The sequence below is a fragment of the Perna viridis genome, chromosome 14 (assembly GCF_037379345.1).
Source record: "Perna viridis isolate PV_CMFRI_1.1 ecotype Kerala chromosome 14, ASM3737934v1, whole genome shotgun sequence".
Classification (NCBI taxonomy): domain Eukaryota; kingdom Metazoa; phylum Mollusca; class Bivalvia; order Mytilida; family Mytilidae; genus Perna; species Perna viridis.
Window position 1 is genome coordinate 5,133,989 of NC_142458.1, and position 25,553 is coordinate 5,159,541.

Consider the following 25,553-nt stretch of genomic DNA (forward strand, 5'->3'; position numbering starts at 1 on the left):
GAATACAGTATACAAATTATGGTTTATTTAGATTGAACAATGTTCCATCCGATTTCTTTCCTCCAACCAGATTATCTCCTGAAAAAAGAAATACAAATGAACAAAAAAAAACCAAAAAAAAAACCAAACATTTCAGAAAAAAATAATAGAATAACGATAACATGCAGTACATGTATGGGATAAACTTCCCATTTTGTAGGGTATGGGGCAATGGGGCATGGGGAATGGGGCAATAGGGCAATGGGGAATGGGGAATGGGGATGGGACAATGGGAAATGCGGCAATGGGTAATGCGGCATTGGGAATGGGGTAAATGAATAGGGCAATGGGAATGAGGCGAGGGAATAATTTTAATTGGTCAATTAAACTAATTGTTCTCCTTTTTTCCCGCAATCAACGTACGTATCATAATTCTATGACAGCACTAAAAACATTTTTAAACAAGCTTGTTAAGAGAAATTTTTAATTATTACAGGTGTCGTAGTTCATTATTCTTTGACATTTTTTTTTAAAATTAAATACATTGAGCAAAAAATAACAAGACCATGTACAAAAAAAAAAAACAAAATGTTGATTCCCTTTCAATTGGAAGAAATTTGTCATTCGTCCCAACCTCGAAAAGGATAAAAAATATTGCCGTTTTTAATATTTTATACAAGAATTTTAGACCATTATTGACAATAAAATTGTTCGCACCCATACAATCTGCAGAAATGTCATTTTTGAGAAAGTTAACTGAAGTAAATACGTCAAAACCACACACATGATACTTTTGTTATACAATTTTGACATTTCAAACAATAATATAAGAGTATTAAAGATATTTCAAGTGTTCACATTCTTTTAATTTGCAAAAGAATATCTACTTTTTAAGAATGAGATCTGAAATATATGTATCACAGCCATCAACATAATAGTTATTTATGAATTTTAGTATTTTTTGCAATAATACAAGACTAATAGGTTTATTTAAAGTGTTATCACGCATACACTTTGCAAAAATATGTCATTTTTGAAGATTTTTGACTGAAATATGAATATCACAACCACCAACTGGATACTAATATTGCCATTTTTATTATTTTTAACAATAATTTTGGACCATTTTTGAAATTAAAATTGTTCGCACCCATACAATCTGCAGAAATATGTCATTTTTGGGAAAATTGACTGAAATTGATGTGTCAAAGCATCACACATGATATATATATATATATATATATATTATAATTTTAACAATTCAAACAATAATATAAGACCATTAAGGATATTTTAAATGTTTACACTCTTTTAATTTGTTAAAAAATATCTCATTTTCAGAGCCATCAACATAATAATGATAAAGACAATTTTAATATCTTTTTGCAATAATTTTAGAGTAATAGGTTTATTTAAAGTGTTATCAAACAAACTCTTTGCAAAAATATGTCATTTTGAAGATTTTTTACTACAATATGAGTGTCGCAACCACCAACCAGATACTAATATTGCCATTTATAATATTTTTAACGATAATTTTTAACCATTTTTGAATTTAAAAATTATTATGGCCTTACAATCTGCAGAAATATGTTTTTTTTCAGAAATTTGATTGAAATAAATGTATCACAACCACCCATATGATGCTTAAATATCGCGTGATTTCGGTAATTCTCGAACTCGCCGTCGAGATTCTAAAATCAATATTAATTGCACAAAACTTTTTGCATCCTAATGCACATATGTGTTTGATAAAACATAACTTTACTTCCCTTTACGGAATGGGGAAAGACATTTGACAACGGGAAATAAGTCGATGCAATGGTGGATGAAGCAATGGTGAATGGGGCAATGGGGCATGGGGCAAAGGTGTATGGGATAAGTGGGAGGTTTATCCCATACAGTAACTGTATCATTCCTTTGTGGAAAGGAACATGTGATAGATATTGTTGTAAAGATTATATTGTAACATTTATCATGTGTTTAGTCCATGACACTATATTATTATTTTTTTTAAAGTTTATTGTTTTTTGTTTTGTTGTGTTTTGTTTGTTTGTTCTTTTTTATCTATCAAATTTATTTCCGATAACCCACAGACAGGATAAATATAAGTGAACTAAACTTTCGTCTTAGTTATATTAGAATTAGTATTTTCCAATTAAAATTATATATATGGAACATCCTAGATTTACCTCATGAGTTTTCTGATGTGCAATCCCCTGCCCCTAAGGATACCACCACGAAAGTCACTTCGAAAACCATGAAACTCTTTGCGTTCACAATGTGTTTTACCGGTTAACAATGTCATTATAAAAAGTAACATAATCTGGAGACATTGGGAAATCTTCATCGTCTAAAGAACAAACAAATAACATTTAGATATAATACAGATTGAAGTATACTTTTTCCTGTGTTCTGTATAATATCACCATTATCGGTAATTTGTACAAAACTTGTTTCATGTGCAAATGTCTATAAAGCTTGGATCTGCAAACCGACTTGATACAAGAAATTATCCGGTCAGTTTAAAATAAAAAGTAAAATCCTTGATAATAAAGCACAAACGAAATCAATGAATTGATATTGTAGTATTCCAACCATCTCTTATATCATCGTTTTGTTAATAGAATCACAAGCCATATTTTAACAGGACCGTATTACAAATCATCACGATCAATGGTCATCCGGTAAGATAGTCTGAATTTAAGGAGGTAGACCTAGAGTAAGGGACACAACTCTTTAAAATCATTGGAAGGTTTGTATTCAGCATTTTACATCAATCTTGTGTAAGCATTTAATTAACTTGCATTCATTTTTTTCTGGTTCAAACGAAAGCTTGGGAGGCTTTGGTGAAATTGAATATGATACAAACATATCACTGATTTCATGAGTTATGTTCCTTACCCTATGTCTACCTGTTTAATAAATATTTTTGGTATTATTTTGAACAAATGTCAATACTTCGCCTAAAACCGATGACAGAAATATATGATATTTTATTGGAGACAGTCAGTATCAAAACAAAATGTCATGTTTTCCTATAATTAAATGTACTTCATGTATTTAATATTTTCTGATAAACTATATGTACATTATATATATGTACGTTATTTTGTAATATTCACCTGTTTGCAAATAATAGAAACAAATGTTGATGATCTCATTTATATAGACCATCTAATTATTTAACACATGCAAGTTTTATTTAAGGAAAGTTCGTAACATTTGAACAGGTTCTTTCATATATCCTCTTAAAAAAGTAGAAAAAGCTTTATTTTAAATCAAATCCAACAATAAAAAGTATAAATGTGTTCACCAAGACTGTTTAATTTTGAAATATTCTACTTTCCCAAATATTCGCCTAGTCGACCTAAATAGAATAAATTACCAAAACAGTAAAAGATTTACTGAATGATAGGATCCCTTCAAAGATCAGAAAAAAAAACATGTATAACCTACCAAATATGAATGGTATTGTATATACAAGAGTTACAGCAACATATACTGAATGATTATGACTGAATTTCTCCACAATTTCATTGTTATACAACAGACAATGATAGTTTTGTGACTTCACATAAAAGAACTAAAAGGATGGGGCGAACAAACCGGTAACTGCGTGGCTCCGTGGAGTCTAGACAATATTATTGTGTTTTCATTGCAATAAAAAAATGTTTTAATGAACGGTGAATGTTATTACCAATTCGAACTATATAATGTGTTCTCTGTGTGGTGCATCGTGTATGGGCGAAATTATATAGATGACGCAGACAGTTGTAAATATGTTAATCTATTCACGATTGATTGGAATGCGACAGATTGTGCTACTTATTTACAAATAACTAATTCATTTTTCAACAAAGGTACGTATAGTGGTAAGCAAATGACAATAAGTAACAACATTATTTTGCTGTAGACTCAAAACATTGTCCTATTGTGTCCTTGTTTCAACGCTTGACTGCTATTACTAAGTGAGTCACATTGTGTATGGAATCACAATCAATGGCGGTCGTACACGTAAAAATTCAAGCTGTGGGTGTGGTTTAAAATGATTTTAAAGAACAAGCGCATTTTGACATAACTACACATGTCTCTACCTATCAACGTTTGACTGCCTATCGCCATAAGTATATCAAAAATGACACAAAGGGATCGTTTGTTGTGTGCACAACTATATTTCTAAGCTAAATCATTGTTTTCAAATGTATGATCGTGTTAATGTTACTTCAAAGTAATTACTGTATTATAAAAATGCACATCGTTCGTACGAAATTGCGACAAAAAAAAAGAAATGCTCGTGTATTAGAATGGAGATAACACCATACTCCAGTGAAATATCAATATATCGAGGCCATTATTTCGAGGGTTGTGACTTCATAAATAATTGACACATTAATATAGTTGTTACCAATGCATTGTTTTCCAAGAATGCACATTCATTTACCAGGTCATAGGAACTTATCGTCACCTTTGTGAATTTTTTTTTATAAAGATTTCTTGATATTGACTACCGTTTTAGGCCTGAATGCAATTGATCCCGGTCAATGAAAAAACAAATAACCTGGTTACAAAAGAACAAAAAAGTATGGGAACATTTCCTGCCAAAGTGTTCCTATATAATGAATGATTTGTTTTAAGACAACAAGTCTTTCGGGCACAAGTTGGTAAAGATAATACAATTTTAAATCAATTCCGTTCGAGTTGTGTTAGATATAATTGAACACAGAAATGAGTTAAGGTTGACACTGTTGGAATGTAGATATATGAAGTAGTATTTATAGTTTCAGTTATTGAAAAGGATATTTTTTTTGAAAACTATATATCATTGAAAAAGTGAAATAGCAGATTCTAATATGACGTCCTCAACAGGCTTTGAGACCACAACTATGGTCGATGTTTTTTATTGCTTTATGAGCAGCAGGAGACTTATTGGGCGTGGCTTGTCCACGTCAATAAATAAACAAACACACGTCACATGCCAATGCGTATCAGTTTTTTTTTATTCATTTCAGTAGCGTGAATGAACAACAAATTCAAATTTAATAATAAAAAAAAATAAGCGTTATATTTTAGAAAACCAAACAATAGCAATCGTCAATTAATGAAACGTTGTACCTGTCCATGTGTGAAAAATGTGACCTTAAAATGCAAACGACTATTGCCATTGCCATATCTATCATCGTTCTACTTAATTCGCCTTTTCTTCAATATAACAAAATACAAAGGAAAGTGTCACTAGCAATAACTTCACCTGATATAGCGTAAGTTGAACCACCAGATATGCGGGTCTAAGGATGCTGTAATAGGTCTCAAAAATTAAAAAAAAGTACTGTATTGTCCTATTAGAATTGAAATAAATCACGAAAACTCTTGTTTATATTTTTTTCACCACAGACTGACTATTTATATCAATATCGTAAAATAATGCAGCATAGATGGTCCGCAAGTGGTAAAACAATGATAAAATGGAGTTTCTGTATTTATTACTCAAGTTTACAATAGGTTGATTTGATGCAAATAAAACAACAATAATTATTTTAGTATGCATGATTTAGTATGTTTCGGTTCCAACTACTTTTACTTTATATTTTACTGATATTATTTGCAAAAATCATCACTTAGTATAATAGAAAACACATACAGTCATTTAATCAAGAACAGTAACCATGGTAGCTGTTTTCAAGTATTTACGAGAACGTATTGAAACGTAATTCGACCTATTGATAAAGCGACTAAATTCTGCACATTACCCCATTGTGTGAAAGACAGTGCATCGTGTAGGTAAAATCCAATACATAAAGAAATACAGTTACTGCATAAGTCCTGAAACTCAATATGCCTAACGCCTCTTTTGTCATGATATTATTATTAATTTAAAACTGGTTCCTTTATGTCTACGTCTCGATACGTCAAGAATGTCGAAATGCAGTTGTTCTCTAAAATGACATCTGCATATTAAAGCCTTATGAATAAACAATCAATATGTTTTACTTGCGCAAATAGCAAAAATTGCAGTATACAAATTCGTACAAGAATAACAGTAAAATATGTCGACTTAATCTGAGAGAACTAATACAAAGATTTGTTTACAGTCAAAATAGTACAAAATAGTAGAGGTATTTCACCTTTAATTTCGAAGTTATGGCTCTAGCGTATCCGAAATTGGAAAAAAAAACATATGCTTGTACATAATGTCTTTCATAATGCATCGTTTACAAATAGCGTCTTCCATTTTGTGAATATGTAAACATCGTATGAAATGAAACTTTGTAACAAAGACAAAAGGGGTAAGAGAGTGGTTATTACATAAATCGTTAGATTTAACCCAATTCTGACATAGGGTAAAAGTGTTCAGAATTATGATATCTATGTGTTATTAAATCATGGAGAAAATATGTAGACCACTGTTGAAGTTATTGCCTTTTCTGAAAATTTATTACTTTCATTATCAGTTTTTTTTTATTTCTGTTGCTATTTTTATGTTTTGACTTTAAAAAAAATTCTACTCAGAAAATACTTTACAAGATTTCAATGAAAAACTTTGTAACAAAGACAAAAGGGGTAAGAGAGTAGTTTTTACATAAATCGTTAGATTTAACCCAATTCTGACATAGGGTAAAAGTGTTCAGGATTAGGATATCTATGTGATATTGCCTTTTCTGAAAATTTATTATTTTCATTATCAATTTTTTTTTTATTTCTGTTGCTTTTTTTATGTTTTGACTTTTAAAACAATTCTACTCAGGAAATACTTTACAAGATTTCAATAAAAATGGGTATGATTTTTTCTTATGGTGTCTTAACAGTTTCGAAAAAAAAAGAAATTAAAATTCTTTAACATATGAAAAAAGATTTAGAATAATACCAAGGAAATTTCTTACCTTTGTATTAAAAATACAGGAAGTCAAGTATTCAACGTTTTGGTCATTTTGGCTATTTATCTATAAATTCTGCTAATTGCATCGATAAAAAAAAAAAAAAAAAAAAATGAATTACCATCAGTTGCTTCAATGCCAAAATCTTTACCCAAAATTATTGTTGTCTTTGTCAGTCTTTTCATGTCTAGTTTAAAACTTCATTGACTTGTTTTTCTATATTTAGATGTTTTGTTAAGTAGGAAGATAAAATTACAGACATAGCCTTCGTTTATCAAATTTACTATTTGTTAAATTTTTTTATCATTACATCAGTTGATTTTTAATGGGTGTTGATGGCTCTGCCATTGTTTTTTTTTACTTTCTCAAATTCTTCATGATCAGCTGTTCGACGTTTGTGATGCTGTCATATGTGTTAAGGTAGTTTCCGATCATTCAAATTTCACTGGTCTACCTTTAATAAATTGTAATTGTTTTATATCATTAAAATCATGAACCTTTTTAGATTAAATTAGATTGCATGAATATTAATCTTGCATGGAGATGCTCCATTGTTATTGATGAGACATATCTGTGTTTTACAGAGTGTGTCGTGGGATACATTCTTCTTTTTTTTAAGTTTATCCGATTCACTTGCTTAAAAAGTGTCGAAGTCCTTAGCAAAACAGGAAATACCCTTTTTTGAGGCGCACGTTGGGGAAGAGTGGAAGCATTGGTAGTGATGTAGTTTTGGTGTTTGCTTGTTGTTGTTGTCTTTTTTAGTTGTTTTGTTTTTCTTTAGTTGATTTATATTCTGTTCGCAGATTGTCGTCTGTTTTAATATTAAAGCAATGTATTTGGATATGATGTTTCTGAATTGTTATTCTATTGACACCTCAGTATTATACGGGACATTCATGATCATGTATGTTACCTTTATGACCGGGTTTTTAATGTCAAAATCTAGAACTACAACCAGGTCTAATTGGCAGTTTAACTTTAAAATATACATTGTTATTTCTAACAGCACTAACATTTAACTAATAAGGGTAACAAGATAATGACCAAACACTAACCCAATCCATAATGAAATCAAGTGCAAAAATAGATTTGGTATTCCAATAGAACTACTTAATTAGTGTGAGCACAACCTTTAAACTCTGGTTATAAGGTTTTACGAATTACATGAAGTAAATTGTTATGGGTGGTTTAATAAAAGATGGCATCTCCAGATATTTAATGTTTTTGTCACAAAATAAAGAACCACTTTCCTGTGCTATCTTTTCATTTGAAAAAGGTTTAAGTGTTTTATCCTATTATTCATGGATGTCGACAGAAACGTGTAGAAGTCGCCTTCTGCTTTTTGTTTTTTATCTATTTTAGAGATATATGTTGTCAATTGAACTGTATATTATTAACGGGACATTTTTGAATTTTCGACCGCCTTGGCGACCATTTTAGAAATAATGGTCGACACGCACGTAATCGATTTTCCTAATTTTGTTTGGACGATTAAGTTTAATGCATACATATATACACCAGGTTATTTTTCCAAATTTCAGACAACTTTGAATTTTCGACCGCATTGACGGCAATTTTGAAATATAATTGACACAATTTCAAAATGGCGAAAGCTCATTGTTGAAATCGTCAATTTAGTTGCATATTATTAATCGGATCAGCATAAATATCCGGCAATTTTGAATGTTTTTCCGCGTTGGCTAATTTTGAGGAAGACGGTCTAGACGCAGGTTTTTTTTCACAATTATTTTTTTTCCTGGAGCTAAATATGCACACCAAGTTCCTTGAAATTCTGATCAAGAGTTTCAGAAATATATGATTTCAAAGTTATCTTCGTAAAAATTTGGGTACGCTCAGTCTGGTGGCCATTTTGACAAAAAGGAATGGCAACTGAATTTTTGTGGGGGGGGATTCTGCATCCTTCGAAGAGTAGATCTAACGTTCTGTAAAGTTTTCATTTCAATCGAATGCGACAATTTTGAGTAAACGCGCGGATAACTTCAATATTTTTTTATGGCAGGAAAATCAAACTTATACTAAAATAATAATAACGAAAACATACAAAACACAAATATCGCGAAAACCGGAAAATGGTCGGATTTAGTCGTATTTTGAAAACACTATTGATTTAAAATGCAATATTGACTCTAGATATCAATTTTTATAGAAATCGAACAATATTTGAATTATGCCAATTTCAGCGGCCATTTTGAAAAAAATGGCGGCTTTCTGACAAAACTTGTTTCGCTTTTTGCAATAATAATACCATATTTACCCAATATATCAGTTTTCATCGAAATCAAACAATGTTGAAATTATGCCGATTTTAGAAGCAACTTTGAAAAAAAAAGTAGGGGCTTTTTAAAATAATTTTTACCCTTGTGATGTTAGCAGGTCAAGAATAGCCGTTTGAGTTATTTTCATACAATTAAAGTGTTCCATTAATTTTATAGAATTTTTCGAGTTTTGTTTTGGCGGCTTTTTTGAAATGGGCAGGTCATTTGAAATTCCGTAAGTTGCATACAGACTCCATTTTCTTTATTTTTGAGTCAAGTTTGATACGAATCATTCAAATTGCCTGGATATCTTTATGTGCAAAAGAAGAGGTATAAAAATTATAACAATTTTTCAATTGTGCTTGCACGCAAGTTACACATAAGTCCCATCACGTTCCCCATATGATCACAGAACCCACACTTTTGAAATCAGCATACAATTTTAAGCCTAAATACCAAGTTTTATCAAATTTCTGATGTCACTTACACAGTTTTCCAACAGGGTACCATATTTTGGATAGCGGCCATTTAAAAAGGTAGCCAACTACAATAATCCAGATTATCAAACTTATTCACACAGATGTTTTTTTATTTATCCATTAGTTTGGTAGAGTAATCAAGGGAACCAAGGTTATAGCGGTAATCAAAAGAATGTAATTCAGGGACAAAGACCAGACATGGAAAACAGACACACACAACAAAGAACATAAAGTAACTAAAATCATACATACAAAGTAACAAAAGTAAATGAGCAACTCGGACTCCACTAAAAACTGGGAGCATGGACCAGGTGCACCGGTATGGTAAGCGTCCTCTGCTTTTCTAGAAACACCCGCCGAGTTGCTCATAAAAGGTCAAGTGCGGGGTAGACAAACAAGGGAAGGTAAACTATGACCCGTTGAATAAATCAGTTTTCATGGTGCTGATGGATACATCATAAAGATCAACCAGTTCATGATGACGACCATAAAACTTCTGTAGTGATGACTTCAATCTTGTAACAACATAACCCTATTTGTTAGACTTCTAGCGCGATACAAAAAGTCTGAGTAGTTTCGGCAAGCTCTGGCATAACGCATGAGTTGTGATATGAACACTCCATACGCAGGAGCCGAAGGGATGTTGCCACAGACGAAAGGAAAGTTGACAATTCTGCATGAAAAGTCATCACCTTTGTCGTAAAGTTTGGTCAATAGTTTTCCTTTACCATCGATTTCTAAGTGTAGGTCAAGATATGAGGCTGACTTCACATTGTCTAAAGTATCCTTTATCTCAAGTTCTTTTGGGTAGATGCGATGTATCAAATCCACCACACTGGACAAATATGCTGTCGATTAAAAATTCCAGCATTTTGTAAACATCTTCCTCTGTATATTTGGAAGATGATCTGGAATTATTTCTTACAAAGTATGAGGAATCTCTATATATTGGTGTAGATATCTCAGGCCATTTTTCCTACATTAGTAAAAAAAACATCTGAAAAGTCACAAAACTCATCCGTTTTTGGTTTTCTGGTGACCATGGCAAACTATGAAATATCGATTCACTTTTCTTGTATAATATAGCGATCATCAGGAATTTTCAAGTTGATGGCTAGAGCCGATTTACGAGATATCATTATGTACTCTAAAATATCAAATATCAAATACCAAGTTTCATAAAATTCACAAATAAATGACATTTACACTATTTTGGAAGGGGTACCTTTGTTTGGATGGAGCAATTTCAAAATGGTGACCATAAAGAGTAATAAAAAATATGCATGAAAACATATTTACATCGTTTTATATATCTACTAAGTTTGGTGAAGATATCTCAAGTCATCTTTCCTACATAAAGAAGAAACATCTGAAAAATCACCAAAATACGGCGACATTTTTCGCTTTCTTTGTTATTAAGGCTCACAAAAAATATCGATCCATTATTTTGCATAATATTGTAGAGCGGGTGAAAATCTACCACCACACCAAATTTCAAGTTCCTGGCCATCTACATTTTCGAGATATCGCAAAGTCCTATATTATGACCTATCCTCCTTTTCTACCAAAGCGTTGCTCTTTTCAATTTTTTTTGTGGCATGCCTATCCAGGGGCTGAGGCCCAACTTCTGCTAAAATTTCATTTCTTTCCCTCCATTAGTTTCTGAGAAACGTTCGGACAAGTCCACCGGTAAAAAAAACGTACACAAACAATAAACAATTAACAATAAACATTTCGTGTTCGGGGACTTATTAATAAGTCGGCAACTTAATCATTGACAGGAAAGAGATTTTTAAACGATACCGTCCGCAAAACGTTGTTTTTTGTTTTAGTGACGCCCGATAGGCACCAATAATCATCACGAAACTGAATTATGTTCATGTTGAGGCTTTTCTGATACCGATCCCAGCATCTCATCTTTGTTAACGGGAATGTTTAAGTGTGTTTTATGTGTACTTTGTTAGAAAATAAAATTAAAATACCATCTATCTAATTTTCTAGCATTCAATTGAAATATTTCTGAGATACATAGACCAAGTGAAGATCTTTTTTTTTTCAAATAGAGAAAGCATCCTTGTGAGAAATTGGGTGATTAGATCGAAGGTAGGGTTGGGGAATGCATGCAATTTTAATTTCACTTTTTCATTTAGCCTGATTCTTGAAAACACTTACATTTTTAAACGTATTGGTTTTCATTCAGGGAATCCAAAATTTGAATTATTGTCTTTCGGTTCAATGCCAGCTGTGTAACATATATCGAACGTTTTAATTTAGTTTGTTTTGCCACTTAGTTTTCTTTTTCAAGCTGCCTTGAGCTTCTTTTTGTCATTTGCATTGATGATTTTTAGTAGGAAGATAAAGTAACAACCGTAGCATTGCATGTCCAAATCGTCAGGGATTTTGTCATTTTATAATTTTACAAAACATATTATTGGGTCGATTACGTCATTGTAGATTGATATACGAATAACATGTTGAAGCTCAACAGTGAAACACTCAAGGGATGCGTTTCTTATGTGTTAAGCATTTTAAGTGGATCGTGATCGTCAAAATTATATGAATCTGTTTTAGATGATAACCCATCGTTCTCCTTGAAACACTGTTAAATTATAATAGTGTTGTTCAAATGCTTATTTGCAAGTTATGCTGTCAAAATTAGCAACTACTACTCATTATCAGTAAATGCCTCATGATATAAGACGATGAATGCTGATTAATTTAAAGCCGAAATGGTAAGAATGGTTCATGAAAGATATTGATATATAATACATATTCTCATTCTATAATGATTATACATACCAAATTTTTTCTAGGGTCTTGTGCTAAGGATGTGTTATATGACTGATCCTTAAACAAACAATATCAAAGATCAGACCCATTACGTATAAATCAACTGAGGTAACAGTTCCTTTGTTATTTCTTATCAATGAAATTAAATTAACAAAACAGATGGTACAATGTATTTAGCTGTAATGTAGAACAAACTTATATAATTTGAAAAGGAAATAAAAGATTATTCGTGTATAATATTGTATTTCCAGTTGAAAAAAATAAACCCTTCTATATATATATATATATGTACTCGTACCGCTGTGACATCTATGACAACACCGCCTGCACAAAGTCTAGCGCCCTAGACCACTCGGCCAGCTCGGCTTTGTAAAAAATATAGCTTTTGCTGGCCGGGTCATTCCTCCTCGTAGCACTAATCTAAGGCTGTAACTTAGAACACGATGTTTGCTAGTACGGGACAGCTCATTTAGAAACCTGGTTGCGTTAACAATTTTACAGGTGACTAGAGATTTATTTTTTTTATGACAAGATATTGGGAAAACTTGTTTTATGCATGCGACGGGCTGTCAGAGCAAATTTATTGCGAAAAGAAGAGGCTATTTCAATCTCATTGCTCTTGCCTTAACAACGGATCGATTCAGATATCGACTTTGTTCTAACCCTTCGTATAGGAATCTTCCTTATTTCATTTTGGAAGAGTTTTTTTTACCCGCCACACAAAGAGGTGATGTATGATATGAATCTCTACAAATAATTGAGTGCCCGACCATCTGCCGAATCCTCGTTGATTTTACAGATGATCATTTTGGGTGATATACAAGGGCATTTTTTTAATCTGGTGAAGTTAAATTATATCAAAAGATCAAGATTAAATTTCAGTTTGATCAGAAAAAATACACAAAAGTTATGGTTATTTTAAGTTGCTCCCCAACTTTCTTCAATTTATTGGGTTATCATTCAATATCCCATTTGACGGCCTATTTAACTATTATAATGTACCATTTTAAGGTTCCGCTTCAATTAAACTCAAACACAAATGGGAAATTTGATGTAAGCCACGGTTTGTGTTAAAAAAAAAATCCAAAAATAAATTTGTAAAAAAAATACTCATAACCACTGTTGCTTAGATGTGAATTATCATGACAGAAATGCATATGATGATGTTGTCAATCTAAATCCTAGTTCATTTTGTACTGCTTGTTCAGTTATATGTTTTATTGTAAGCAAAATATCATCTCATACCTGTACCATCACCCAAGCCAATACTTTGATTTACGATTTCAGGCTTACAAAAGTCATATAATAATTAATATGATTTTGATTACTTTATGGAGCATACATGTCCTTGTGCCTAAAACGTTTACAGCATCGTAAGCAGCAGTTTTTTTTTGGTGTAACTTGCAGGACTCCTTTTTTTGAAAAGTTCATTTATCGGATCTTTATATTAAATGCAAAGGTTTTCAAACGTCAATATATCTCAATATGCACAGGAAACGGGACCGGGTAACCAATCTTCACGATCATTGGTCATCCCATAACATTGTCCGACTTTAATACATACTTTTGTTTGATATTTTGAATAAATGGTTGTACTTCGAATATATACTATAAAATATTTACATGACATTTTGTTGGAGAAAGTCGGTATCAAAACAAAATGCCATGTTGTCTTATAATTCACTGAACCTCACATTTTGTTTGTTGCTCTGCTCTATATAGACCGCCCAGTTCAATTATATAGCACAAGTAAGTTGTGGAATATTCATAACATTTGGAAAAATTCTTTCATATATCCTGTTCAAAGTGGAAAAAAGAAACTCAACGCTTTATCTCTAATTAAATATAACCATTTACATTATAAATGTGTTCAACAAATTTTTGTTTAATTTTTAAATAGTTTACTTTCCCATACGTTCGACCAGTCGAATTCACGAGTTATATCAAATAATCAGATTTCTTTAAAGATCAGAAAAATGTATACAACGTAACAGATATGAAATAATATTATATTAAATTCATACAAGAATAACAGCAACATATACTGACTATAAATGAGTGAACAAATATAACGGTTTTATTTTACAGTCAAGGGTATAGCGTATCAGGAATTGGAATAACATATGCATGTACATGATTTGAATTATAATGCATCGTTTGCAAATAATGCTTTCCATTTTGTAAATATGTCAACATCGTATGAGATGAAACAAAATACATTGTAACAAAGAACAAAAGGGTCAGACTGCAGTTTTAAGATAAATCTCCAAAACTGTTAGGTTAATACAAATTCCGACTTAGGGTATAAGTGTTCAGGATGAGATCATTGTGTGATCAAAATACTGAGAAATTAAGTTGACCCATGTTGGAGTCAGTGCCTTTCCTGAACGTGTATTATTTTAAATATATTTTTTTTTATTGTTGGTATTTTTTATATTTTGACTTAAAAAAACAATTCTACTCAGAAACTACAATACAAAATTACATTGAATTGGGTATGATTGTTCCTTAATGTATCTTGAACAAAATATATAATTGGAATTTTCATCCAAGAAAAAATATTACCGCTTTTAGAATAAATTAGATGTATTCTATCAAACTGGTTGAGCGATTTAGGCGCTCTAGAGCCTCTTATTTGTCATATCAGAATAGATCAGAATAGAAATAATTACATTTTCAAATTGTATTACATTACGATTCTAAAATATCTGAATTATGACTGAAAAATTTAAAGCAAATTTAATACCTTTGCGTTAATATTACCCTCTGAAAACAGGAAGGCATTTATTCAACGTTTTCTTCATTTTGGTTATTATAATACAAACTCTTCTAATTGGATCGATCACAAAATTAATAACAGACAGTTTCTTCAATCCCAGTTGTATAATACAATCTTTACCTAACTTTTATTTTAGGTCTTTTTTTTATTTCAAATGTCTTGTAGAAAGCTACATTGGCCGTTGTTTTCATGTATAGATTTTTTCAAGTAGGAAGATAAAATTACAAACATAGCCTTCATTTACCAAACTTACTTATTCGTTCTTTTTTGATAATCTTTAAATCAGTTCATTGTTAATGGGTGCGGTTGGTTCTGCCATTGTTTATTATTTAACTTTATCACGTTCAAGATCAGCTGTTCAACGCTAGTGTGGTTGTCAGATGTGTCAAAATATTTCTTTAATAATCCACATTTCACTAGTCTACTATCTTGTCCTTGTTCTATTTCATTTAAATCATGAACATTTTTAAATTAAATAACATTTTATAGATATGAATCTCAAATGGAGTTGCCCTGTTGTTACTGACGAGACATCGTTGTGTCTCTGTCTTGACCGAGTGTGTCAGGAAGCTACATTGTTGGAGCTAAAATTTCTTCTGGTTTGACTTTTTACAAAATTGCTTTCGAGAGTCGCTAGGAAAACAAGACTAGCCTACATTTTAATAAGTTAATGATTTTTTGCTCGTATTTTTTGGATAGGGAGGTGTCATATTGGTAGTAAATTAGTATTTTGAGTGGTTGCTTGTTGTATTTATCGTCATTTTTTATGTTATTCATCTTTATTCTGTTCGCTTAATTATGAATGCAGATCATCTTTTGTTTTTACATTCATGCCATTTATTTGGATCTTGATGTATATGAATTGCAATTCTATTGACGCTTCAGTATTATACGAGATGATCCTTATTATGCATTTCATCTTCATGATTTTCTAATTTCTTATCAAAATCTGAAACTACAAGGTAAAATGACGTGTTTAACTTTATCACATTATCATTTCCCATATCATTTACCCTTAACTGTTACGTGTAGCAAACACAATTACCAATTTGTTATCCGATTAATCTGACAAAATAGATAAAAGAAACTACCGGAACTGCTGGTACAGCAATGGTCATGACTTGATACAGGCATTTCAAACGGAATGTTGTGTTAAATCTAAGTTTTTCAGTGCATCAAACCTCCCTCTTCCGTTGAGATGTGAATATATCGGTGTAGATTAAATACTATTCGGAAGCTACAGTGTCATAATTTGTAAATTTGTGGTCATATCAGCGAAAAGAATAATTAACAAAAAGCAATCATTTCTCATTGTTTTAGGAGAAACTGAAAATGTTCAACCAACGACAGATATTTGATAAAGAATTTGGTAAAAGACTTCTTAAGGATGCATTTCCTCATACTTTTGTTTCAGAGGTCTGTTACGCAGATACTTATGGCGTTCAAGGAAATCAGAATGGTGATCTTTACAGTAATCGATTCAGTGGGCAGAATGTTCAAAATATCATGTTGTTTTAAAAGAAGAACGTTGTTTCTTTTGTTGTATCCTTGATTGAATTTTAAAATAGTTTTGTCAAGCACAGACGATGTGCAATTAATCAAAGTTTGCATGTTATAAATAACGTATATTTATGTACTTGTACTCTATTTCACTGCTTTATTGATTTGTCGTTTGTATTTCGCCAAAAGTCATATTTTAGATAATGAAACATTATTTTAGAGCTATACTTCGATGTCGTAATAATTTTTCAAAGAAGTACAATGCATCCATTTTAAACTTAATTTTTGCTGTAAAAAAAGCTCTGTTTGTATATATCTTTCAACTGAATTTTAATCAAATATCTTTTGATAAGTAATGTTCGTGTAAAAAAGTTTAAGGTTAAATATATTTAATACTAAATATTTGATACCACTATTCTGATCGAACTAAAGAAAAAAAAAAAACAAAAAAAAAGACCCTCACACAAACGAAGATTACCACTTTATTATACCTCTGTTTTTTTTTAATACATCGTTGAAAAAATACAAAACGGGGGATAACAGCTGAAATAGGAACAGATATTTAAGTTTTTAAGTTTTGTATTTGGGGTGTGCATAGAGACAAATAATGAGTTTTTGCTACAGAGTTATTCTGAAAATATTTGTACTTCAAAGTAGTCCTCTATCTATAACGATTCGTGAATTATCAGCGAAAAGCAGCAAAAAAGAACTAAAAATACCAGTTTTCGGGTTACAACTTGAAAACGATTCGTCGAAACTCCACATAACACAAGAAGATTTATTATAACAATTCATATTTATGTGTTCAGATTATTTGTTTCTATCTGTTGCCGTTTTTAAGATTATACTATAATAAGGTCACGGTCAAATTTCAAAGTGACCTTAAACCTTGACATTTTTAAACATATAATGTATCATCTAAGATTATCGTTTAAAAAATAAATGTTTAATGACTTACGGCTATAAAATTGAAGTAACCGAATCACTTTATTTTTAGTAGCAAAATTGCTTGTTCAGAGAAACCTCAAGTTTGTCAAATAGTAATGACATTGTTTTTGCATCTTGTGTGTGTGTGTGTGTGTGTGTAACGATGCATGTGATTTTGAATGAATTTAGTGTTTCCACTATTGGGCAGAATATACTTGATCAACAATTGATCACATATCACAGGATGAATCGCAAAGAGTTTCCCCTTAATAATAATCGGAAGAAATAAAAGAAGTTCTTCCCATTTGAATTAGTAAGTCCTTAATAATAATAAACTAAATACAAGAAAGCTATTCTTATCGAAATGGGAAAGACCTTAATGATATTTGTGGAAGCTCTAAATTTTTCTGGTAGTTTACTTGTACTTTTACTTGTGATGTTTTCTACAGGCGCATCTAAAAATTTAAAATATATATGAGAACTAAATTTGGCGTGACTTGAAAACTTTATGAAGATCGATAGGGTGCAATGTCACGCCTTATAATATATAATTTCCAGCTAATAATTAATACACATTTAGTGATTAGGGCAATACATTTCGATAAAGACAATTTTTAAGAGAAAAATAAAGAGCCAAAAAGAGGTGCGGATCCAAAGACGGACGTGCGGGTCGAATCCCCCCTAAATTTGGGGCTTTTTTATATCGATCTATTCAACATATTTTCTCATTTTATGTCAGTTTCAAAGTGACAATAATGAGTTTTTTTTTCATAAAATGGGAAAAATCGGAATTTCATATGTTCTTCCATTTCACCTCTAATGAGTAATTTTTTTTTTCAAGTACCCTACTACATACAAGCTTTTGTATATTCAAAAACATTTATGTAGCATCTTCTCTTTCTAATGAGCCAAGACAATGTCCTCTGAATACCGGCCCCTCTCAATTCCGAATTCCGGCCGTACATTCTGGTACGAAACATATGTTTTCATACAGTATTGACCTCTTGAAACCGGCCGACAAAATCTGTTTACCTGAGAAATCGGTGAACCGTGTTACCTGTCACTCTGTGTATTGATTATTGATTAATGATTAACATATTTTACATGTAAACCATTGCCGCCGGACTATTTACCTTGTTACGTAAACATGTTGTACAGGTGCAAATCGTAATTAAATGTAATTATCAAACATCAAAACATAATAATTAAAACAAATCGGCTTGTAAAGATAATGATTAAAGGCAATTTAGCTTGCACACACAATGATCAACGTGGTTTACCACATGTATATTTTTTATTTGTTTTTAAACCATGAATATCAAACGGTAAAAACAAACTTCATTTGATTTAAACAATTTTTCCGACCGCGGTGCATTCTTTTGTCTTATGAGTAAATTGAATTAAATTTATGGTTTCATTTCATTTGGCTATAAATTTTGAGCGTTAATAAATTAAAATCATAACTAAATATTTCGTTTCACTTGCTAGTTCAGTTACTGCTAAAATTATTCATTTCATGTTAAAATGTCTAAACCGCCTGCTAAACGTCGCCGCATTGAACATACTCTTGAAGACACAATTAATTTGATAAAAGAGTATGAAAAGTATCCTAAACCATCTCAGAAATCTTTAAGCGAGAAATTCGGCATAGGCAAAACAACAGTTTCCGATATTCTGAAACGCAAGTCCGAATATCCCGGCAATTTTGAAAATAATGACAATCTTCAGAAGTTCAGATTTGCAACTAAAAGTAAGCATGACAATTTGAATGATCTTATGTGGGACTGGTTCCGTCAAGTTCGTGACAAGGCCATACCGATCTCAGGGCTTATTATTCAAGAAAAAGCATTAGAATTTGCCGATCAATTAGACATTCGAGATTTCAAAGCTTCAAATGGGTTAGAGAAATTCAAACCTCGTCATTCTATCAAAGCTTTTAAAGTTAGTGGCGAATGCGCCGATGTAGATTTAGAAACTGTTGAAGACTACCGTAGTCGAATTCCAGAAATTTGCTCGGAATTTGAGCCTTGTGACATTTTGAATTGTGATGAAACCGGTCTTTATTACCGTGCTTTACCAGATAAGACACTCAGTGCTAAAGGTACGTCCTCCAAAGCTGTTACAAACTCCAAAGAACGTTTAACAATTATGTTTGCGTGCAGTGCCACTTGGGAGAAATTGAAACCGTTAGTTATTGGGAAAGCATCCAAACCTAGATGTTTCAAAAACATTAAAGTGCATAAATTACCTGTAACGTGGCGTCACAATAAAAAATCCTGGATGAATAGCAAAATTTTCACAGATTGGATTCGTGATATAGACAAGAGAATGAGACATCAAAATCGTAAAATTCTTATTTTTTGGACAATGCCTTTTCTCATGAACATGTTTATTATACAATTTTGGTGCTTAATTTGTCATAAATAAATATGGTTAAACGTCTTTGTTTTATTTAAGTTGTGTTTGTAGTTTATGTTTTCGCAAATGGTAATTTGGTATTTGGTCGTACTTTGTACCTGTGGTTTTGCTTCAATGCACTTTTTATCTAATTTTGTTTTATTAAATATGGTGTCATCCGCATGAATGGATTTGAAAACTTATTCACATACGAAATGAAGAGGTCTTATCCACGTGGTCTTATCATGCTTTGTACATTTAAACGCTGACACAGATATACAGGTATTTCAAGGTCAGTGACCCCCGATATCGATGTATTTATGGTATTCTATAAATAAACTTGTAAAATAACAACAACATGGATATACATATTTATTCAATGAAACATACATGTATTACAAAAAAAAACATTTGAAAAGATACAACGCACTGCACAAACCGTCAACATGCTTTAAAAATGAAATGAGGGTATTTTGCAGACATATATTAATCATAGTTGTATACTTCCGGAATCAGTTTCCGGAGCAACAACGTCAATCTCCGGTACCATCGTCAGTCCCCGTGATGGCCGGTTTACAGAGGTTGCACTGTACACGTATTCCAGACCATTTGGGCGAAAGAATGGTACCTTCTACCCACTAAAATCTGCCCCAGTGTGAAAGAAAACTCTCTTTTATAGCATAGACAAACTGTACTCAATGTCTTTCTGGCATTTATTATGGATATCATCTTGTATCAATCATATTGTCAAGCAAGTATACCTTAATTGTCCCGAAGACAACAAAATATTAAAAAAAGTTAAATTCAAGAAAACAGATTTTCACGCTTTTTCGCACGTAAACTGAATATTTTTTTGTTTAAAATATCACAGATTTAACATTTTTTCATTTTGTTTACTTTCTTTGTTTTATACATATCAGGTTTCGAAGAAGCATCTACGGTGAATGATTGACATACTTGTATCCAACACCATTTAAACAATGCTAACCTACCACTTATGCATTGTGGATTTTCACGGAAATTTTAGTGGTTATAGGGTACAATATCTTCACATAAATGGCCTGGAATACGTTAAAGTATGCATTTTTTGGCTCATTAGAAAGCCTAAATGCTTAATCGGTGTTTAAATATAAAAAAGCCTATTTGAATTATAGTTGAAAAAAAATGCCGACTAATGTTGAAATGGAAGATAATATGCAATTCCGAAAATTCCACTTTTTATGAAAAAAACTCATTGTTGTCATATTGAAACTGAAATTAATACGCGCTTGAAATGAGCAGGTATGTTGAATACATCGACAATAAAAACACTAGTATCCAATTTGTATTTTTTTTATAAAGATTATATGCTAAACATTAACATTTCATTTCATGATAATGCACTTTTATCATGGGTAGGAGTGGCAATTTTTCACCTAATAAAGATCAAATATTTATTACTCGGGCTCATTAAATAGCTAAGACACTATATACAAAATAAAATGTAATTGTATTTGAATATACAAAAGTTGTTTTTGAGTACGGTATTCTGGAAAAATATTGCCAATTATAGATGGAATGAAAGAAAATGTGTAATTGGGAAAATTCCTTTTTTGTATGAAAAACTCTTATTATTGTCACATTGAAACTATAACATTTGCGCCTAAATGAGAAGATATGTTATGTTGAATACATCGATAATTAAAACAATAGTACCCAATACATCTATTGTACACCGTTTATATGTCAAAAATTAACATTTAAGTTCATGTTTAGGTATTTTTTGTCATGTGATCATTTTCAACATAAATTGACTTGTGCCCATTTGGAAGCTGAGGCACTATATTAATGTACTGTATCACTCAAAAACTTGTTTAAACTTTTTAAACTACGGTATTATGAAAGAAAGTGATAATAACGGGTGACATAGAAGAATATCTGAAATTCTGTAAATTCCTGATTTTTTATTTTATAGTAATTGTCACAACAAAAGGAAAATATAAGCGCCTGAATCGGCCATGAATGTTGAATACATAATTATCTTAACTATGTATGCCTAAGTTAAGAGTTGTACACTGACAGTATGCCGTAAATGGTAATGATGTTTGATGCGGAGACAAGGTTTCCAGGGGTAAGGGTAATTTTTTTTAATTATTTTTTTCTGAAAATTCTTTCTTGAAAATCAGTTTTTCGTGGTTTATTGGTGTAGAAATTAAACCATCTATCGAATGAATCCAATTTTGAGACGTTTTAGTTGAGCAGTAACTTGCAGAGTTGAATTTATATGTATTTTTACGGAAAAATCGAAAACCCCATTTTTGCATTTTTGATAAATTTTTACCACCAAAGTCGCCAAAATTCACCAAAAGAACTCAGAAGTATTAATTGTGATAATACTAAACAGAAAATACCAAATAAGCCAATTGTTTTACTGAAGAATAAATACTCCAAGGGTTTCGACATTAACAAATATGTCAATTTTAATCGATTTTTCTGTGGGGCAGGAGTAAATTGTTTTCATTTCACTCCGAAACCCCAAGTGTTACCGCAACATTCTTGGTCCATTTGTGAAGCTGAGGCATTAAGATACGTGTTGATTTAAACATATGTAAATTTACTTCGTTGTGTAGAAAAAAAAGATGGAATTCGAAGGAAAAAAAAACAGAAAAAAAAAATGTTTTGCCTCAACAAGGTATAAAAGTAGCCAAAACATACAAAAATGCTTGAGTTTTTTTTTAATTTTTTTTTTTATTTCTTTTTTATTTCTTTTTTTGCAACAAAATGATTCGTAAATGGGAGGTATAAGAGAAGCTGAAAATCATATTTTGGTTGATGAGTGGTGAACGAGGCTTATCTCAACCGACGTACTATTTGTAAACCATTCAGGAACACCTGTCATCACTTCTGTCTTTTGGTTTGATTATTGTTTGAACCGAGTATGATGTTTGAGTGCGTTGATCTTGACTCACTTTCCTTTGTAGTTTTGGCTGTTGAAATTTTATTGCATGTTGATTCTTCGTAATTCCTTGTACTCCCTTTCAAAACCGGTATAAAACAGGAGCGCTTGTTCACAGTAATTTAATGTTTAACTGATGAAAAAAAAAGTGAAATCGTAATTATGTATTAATTGTTTCTTCATTTTTTCACTCTTTACCACTAAACATTCAAATTACTGTGGCTTGTTCAAAGCATTAGAAGTAGCCTATGGCCAATTGCATTTTCTTTGCATTTTTTTCCGATGGATTACTCGTTCATTTTGTACAATGAGGTTAATGGATAAATTACCCAAATTAATTTCGTCCTGCACTTTTTTAATCGGCGTTGTGACGTCTATTTGGCTTTTTACGGTTTGATTTGAGATTTACACGATCGAAAAGTTCCGGAGTGACACATCATCATGACATCTATGTCCACGTCACGTAAAACAGAAATCACTGCACGTAAAGAAAAGAAAGATGCACATAAAGTATTTAGAGATCGACATAACCTTAAAGAAAACCACTGCATGTACAGATAAATCCACATAACGTAAATACATGTTGACTTAACGAAATTACAAAACGACAGAACGTAAAGATGAACAGACTGAACGTACAGACGAAATAGTAGAACGTAGAGACAAAACGACATAATGTAAAGATGTCCCTACATAACGTAACTACAAAATGACCACATGTAATTATAAAACCACAGAAAGTAATATAAAACTGACAACACATAAAAAAACGTGTATCTCATCAGATAGTGAAAGCTTTCCATAATTATTTTTCAATGTTTGTTATTTTGTTTGTTTGTTTTTTGTTTGTTTTGTTTTTTTTTGTTTTCTGTTTTGTTTTTCTGTGTTTTTGTTGTTGTTTTTGTTGTTGTTTTGTTTCGTTAATCAGAAATTATGCTCGGATATCTACAGTCATGATTTCAACAAACGAACTTTGATTTCCTTTTAGTACAAGTTAGTTTTGATTTCTGACATAAAAACAATTTTATCAATGCAACATATTAACCTCAATTGTTTCAAAATGGTTCTGAGATGTAGTCGCCCGCCGATTCTAATGACGCTTAAAGCTTTCCAAACGCTCCTATAACGTTTGTGCGAACAGCGTGTTCTGCCGATAAACAATGACATTATAAGTTATAAGAAGTAATACAATCTAGAGAAATCGGGAAATCGTCATCGTTTGAATATATAAAAAATTACCACTGAGATATTAAATGTTTCTCCGTGTTCTGTATGCAGTACATACGAATTTTATGTACTTCATTTCATTAATAGATGAGTAATATGTACATATATAAGTCTAAAGGATTGTACAACGAGACCGATAAAGATGTTAATACACTACAATATATATATATATATATATATATATATATTGTTTTTTTTATATTTCAAGACACAATTCGTTATTTTGTAATATTTACCTAGTTGCAGACAAGTTATGAGTTTATCCACAAACTGTAGACTATTGAACTTAAAAGAAAAAAATACCAGGCAAAGTTTTATGGAAATATCTGATTATTTTCAGGCAGTCATAAAAGTGTACAAGAAAAATATATTGTAATACATTCGTACAAGAATTACAGGAAAAAACACCGACTTATGAATAAATATATATCAGGATAGCGTTTAACACTAAAAATAGTAACTGTATATTTTTTCCTAATATTAATGTTTAGGTCTTAGAGAGTCGATAATTGAAATTACATGTACATGATGTAAATTAACATATATCGTTTACAAATAATGTTTTCCATTTTGTATTTAAAACAAATGAATCAAATGAAACAGTATGATTCACTTAATTCGCAACTTGTGTAAACTGTGTAAATTTACTGTCTTAAGCGAAAACCTTAATTGGTAAAAAAGACATGAGGGGTAGGGGAAGTTTTAACAAGGTTATGACGATTTATGGAACTGGTACTTTTGAATTTTGTGACTGGAAGGTATTCCTCGTTACAATGTGTGTACATGTATTTTGCATATTCGACTGAAATAATTTTGTTTATCTTATAAATCATTATGACATATTTGAAGGAGAACACATCCCTGCGTTTTGATGATTTAAAGTCTAAGACGTAATGTTTTTAAATTAATGGCTAATTGTTGATATGATTTTTTTTATTCTAAAAGACATAATTTGTCATCTACTTTATTGAAAGAGTAATCAAGGCAATCAAAAGAATGCAATTAAGAGACAAGGACCAGACATGGAAAACAGACAAACACAACAAAGGACAGTTACTAATATAATACATTGAAACTAACAAAATTAAATCAGCAACACTGACTCCACTAAAAACTGGGAGCATAGACCAGGTGCACCCGTATAAATTTTGCACTTTTGTAAATGTTATTACATTTAGCCTGTTTGAACGGAAGAAACTTTATTTGATGGGGAATTTAGCAATATAGTTAATGTATCAAACACTGTTTGGAAGTTAACTTCATTACCAAAATATGTATTTGGTGTCCTATCAAGGATATATATTTCCCGATTTATCTACAACTTGACGATTCAGATGCAGATATTCTCTTTTTGTTATGTTAAATTTGGATTGAAAAAAATAGTTATGG

The 25,553-nt window shown here is 31.3% G+C and overlaps 1 long non-coding RNA gene across 1 annotated transcript; it reads right to left on the reverse strand.

The window, feature by feature from the left end:
• Nucleotides 1–10: 10 nt before the first annotated feature.
• On the reverse strand, nucleotides 11–6,986 carry LOC148597871 (uncharacterized). The gene is made up of 3 exons (XR_015918647.1): nucleotides 6,861–6,986; nucleotides 2,172–2,332; nucleotides 11–78 (listed from the first exon to the last, which is right to left on the reverse strand). It is a non-coding gene; the product is annotated as an uncharacterized LOC148597871 (long non-coding RNA).
• Nucleotides 6,987–25,553: the final 18,567 nt, after the last annotated feature.